Below are 4479 nucleotides of genomic sequence, written 5' to 3' on the forward strand. Positions count from 1 at the left end.
ATTTGAGTTGAATTACTGAAATAAATGAACTTTTCCACGACATTCTAATTTATTGAGATGTACCTGTAATTATGATTGGGATTTTGATTGAAAAATAAACTACATCTGGGATTTTGGAATTTTGTACTCTGGCCTCTATGTCTGTGCCGACTAAGAACATGTTGTAACATTCTATGAATCAATTTTTAAACTATCATCAAATATTTCGGTTATCAGCCTTTTCCACCACCTTAGTCCACTATAGGTCAACCTCCACTAGAAACCATGTAAGCCAACTCCCACCAGATGCTTTAGCAGTTTAGCTGATGAAACCATCTGCAGTAGACTAGCTTGGACCAACTAATGACTATAAAAAGGACCAACTTAGAAACCATTTGAGCCAGGCTAATAGTTTAGCTTGGACCAACTAATGGCTAAAAACTACCAGCTTGGACTTGAAACCATGCATGCATTATTCTTAACAAACTTCATTAGGTCTCGGTGCGGGTTGGTAATTTTAGCAAGGTAGGTGAAGTCGTGCCTCCTAATTTCATAAATTGATCAGTTGCATAACAGAGATGAGGGCTAATGGGGTGGCTAGAGTTTGTGCAAGAGCCGAAGCGTAACGGGCAAAACGACAGCAAACAGTTGAATCTCAGATGGACACATCTCTCATTAGCTGGCTTCGACTGTTATTTTCCATCTTGATTAAGCCGTAAGGACAACAGAACTAAACAGAAGGAAGTAAAAATAGACAAGATCAAACAAACGTCAGACTACCACTGTAGTAGAAATGGAGTCTTGCGCATAGATGTTCTTGGAAAGCTTATATAGTCAATATGGGGAAATATCAGGTTGCCTTTGGTTATTGATTATGACTGTTATCTCTCATGACAGAGACTTTGATCATGAATGTTCATATCTGCCTTTGAAGCTTCATTGCCAGCCAATCTAAACCTCAACACCACTGAAATGGCATGTACTGTTTTATGTACAGGACACAAGTGATAATTTGAATGCAAGTGACTATTTGGTATTTATTGAAATGTTAATACCTAGGGTTCAGTTATAACCGTTGTAGTGGAAAGGGTTTTACAAAGATAAAATGCCAAATAAAATGTAACCCCAGATTCATTAGCATATATGTTTTTCAATGCGATACACTGCCAAAAAAGAAATGCAGCCCTGTTTAAAAAAAAAATAATAATAATAATTCAGAATTGGATGTATTTGAGCATTAACAAGGGCAAATATTGGCGCTGGCAAGTGATTTATGAAGAATAGTACGTTTTAACTGAATAATGCATGTTTATTACTATCTACGTGCAGTATTGCAAAGTTTTAATTAGTCACAGTAGAGAATGTGCATATTGGTTTTATTTATTTAACATTGTTTAGTTAAATTTACTTGGAAATGATGAGAATGCTAACAGTTGTTACTCTTACAGATGCATTAAATATATTAATATTTACATGCACAAACATTATCAAGACTTTTGATGGTTTGATTATTGAGATATGATAATAATATGAGGATTTATTTGAACTACATGTTATTTGTACTGAATTAAGTCAACATGAAATTAAAATGTACACTTCTTTTTTTTTTCTCAATTCACGTTTCGGGTCTTATTGTGCACGACTAGTGCATGTTATTCCAAATAAAAAATATATTTGTCTTTTTAATCTTTTATCACTTAATGTTTTTTACCAGATTTAATCACTTTCAACCATTTAATCAGTTCCTGTTTTATTATTAAATGTCCTGTTTTAATCTGAATTATGTCACATTACAGAAGTGAAATGAGTTGTGAACATGTTTCATGTTTACTTTGAACAATATCTCTGTGCCAAGGATTGCTGAAAATGATATTTTAAAAATAGCTTTTTTGTATCTTGAGAAATTCTCAAAATCACCCTCCATTATTGTCTGTACAATCGCCATGAAAAATTGTAACTGTTGAAAATAAATATTTACCTACAGTATAAACACTTTTGGCAAGTGTGAATTGTAAAATAGCATTTATGTGCATTGTAGTGTCTTCATTGTGTTGATGATTCTGAAGTGAACTGTTAGAAATAAGCTTATCATGATTATAAAATCAGGAATTGAAATGCCAAGAACTATTCAGACACAAGGATGATCCACAATGATTCTGTGATTTTTCTGGTTCATTGGTGAATTTCACAGAAACATGTCCAGGTCACATTTAACTTCCAAATGAATGGGGGGAAATACATTTATTTTGGGGTGAAATACAAGCTGTTCTTGACAGGTTTCGTGAAATTCAACGTCTTGTTAAGATTTGCCACATGACCACAGATGCTGCTATTTGAATATGTCTGGGGTTGGTCTTATTCTGTATAGCCTTGCTGACTGTTGAAAGATCTCTTACATAATATTCATTGAAAATATGTTATTGATATTATATGGGGTCCATGTTTGATTTAGAGACCATAAATACTTTCTATGTTAATGCTTTGTAATTATATTGTTCTGCAACGATCGATTGTTCAAGCAAAAATATATCGCTTAAAATTTGATTTATTTACCTTCTCAGAAATATTGTCATATATAAGAAAATATATCAGCTTCAATAAAACATATAAAGCAACAGATGTATTTTTGGGATCTGTTTTTTTTCAAGACATTCATTTTGAAACAATACAAACATGTCAAATGATGGCCATGGCCAATTTTCACCATTAACCTTTTCAGACACGAGCGTGACTGCTGTATGGATTTTCCATTTCACTTTTTGATTTGTAACTAGTAGTACCTAATAAACAAGCCAAAAAAAAGAGCAAAAAGTTTTCCTCAAAATGTATGTCCATTTTTAAATAAAACCAAGCTATATAAAGTTTTTTCATCAAAGTGTTTGTTTCCAGGAGTGTTGGTTATTCATGTTTTTGAGATGTTACAGACATTACATCAGAAATTAGCATAAATAATTCTTATTCAAAGTATTGGCCAGCATCATCCAGTCACTGCCAACCATGTAAAAATAAAATTATACATTATAAATTCTGAATCTATATACTGATTACCATTATTCTATGTCTGCCAAACATGTTGAGTGTTCCAAACATCATCTGCAGCCTGAAACCGAACTTTAAATAGGAAGTTTGGATTGAATGCACATATAATGCATATATAATGCACCGTTGCTCCCTATTTAGTGAATGACTCTACCTCCAGTGTGCTGTCTGTCTGCACTGGTCTCAGAACAGTTTGAAATGCACTTTATTTTCATCCTAACTCCATATAAATCCTCTGAAAGCAACATTTGCCAGCTTTTGGATGAATACATTTATTCTCAATGTGAAAATGCACAGTAAATATAGGAATGCATTTACGAATGTTAATGAATAGAACCGAATTGTACAGCGATAACAAAATATAACAAAATTAATATTAAAACGAAGCGAAATGTGTTAATGTTGACAGTTATTAACAATAACATGTTTTGTTTTTCAACATTTGATGGAATAATGTCCCAAAATACACATATGTGGACATAATGTTTATCAGCGCGCTGATGCATGAAAAATGAATGAATTTGTTAAAGTGGCATATCAAACGAAACTACAGATGTTACTCTTTACACCCAAACAGGTTTCAATGAAAAAAAATGTAAACAAGTTTCTTACCAGAGTATGAAGGTAAAATAGTGCCTAAAAAAAGGTTTGTGAAAGCATAAATCAAATTGCAAGCGTAAAAATAAACTGCATGTGCATAGAACTTTTTGTAATGGTGTAAATCAAGTTGCAAGCATAAGAAACAAATATTAGCAATACTACAATGCTTTGCATAAGTGTAATTCATGTGTTGTGAATCTGTAATTGCATAGTAACACAAAGTAAATTTGGTGTGTATTCTTCCGACTTTTTTTTTGCACTTACACTTTTGGCACCGTTTTTGCGCCTAAACATGGCCAAAAACATTGCAAACCTGCGATCACCGATATGCAAGCCAAGAAAGGGTGTCATGAACAGCAAAACAGATTGACCGTGTAGAATCAGTCTGTATGTGTAAAATAAACTACTGCAAACATGTAAATGACTTGTGTTTGTGGCATAGATAATTTCCAGAAATAATCCGATATAAACTGTTCCGTCTTCCCTTTGTTGCACTCGCACTTCTGGCACGAATCTCTCACTGAAAAGAGAGTTTTGCAAGCGCGAGGGGGAAGGCGGGTCTACCTGCTTCTAGTAACCAATCAAATTAGGTTTTCCTTGACCAGTTTAACCCTTAAATGACAGCCTAGAGTCTTGTGAACAGTATTCAGTCAGTTTAAATTAGTTTAAATTATGCACTGCGTATAGCGAAGCCAAAAAACAACGCCCACACACGTGGACGCAGGGTCTTGAATGTTGGATTGCAATGTGAAGCATTTCTGTTTTCTACAGAGGAACTAAAAAACTACAGCATAAAATGAGTAGAATGTGTAGAGCTAGGTCTACTAAAAACCAAAAAAAAAAAAAGACTTCTGAATTTCA

The sequence above is a fragment of the Myxocyprinus asiaticus genome, chromosome 35 (assembly GCF_019703515.2).
Source record: "Myxocyprinus asiaticus isolate MX2 ecotype Aquarium Trade chromosome 35, UBuf_Myxa_2, whole genome shotgun sequence".
In the NCBI taxonomy this organism is placed as follows: domain Eukaryota; kingdom Metazoa; phylum Chordata; class Actinopteri; order Cypriniformes; family Catostomidae; genus Myxocyprinus; species Myxocyprinus asiaticus.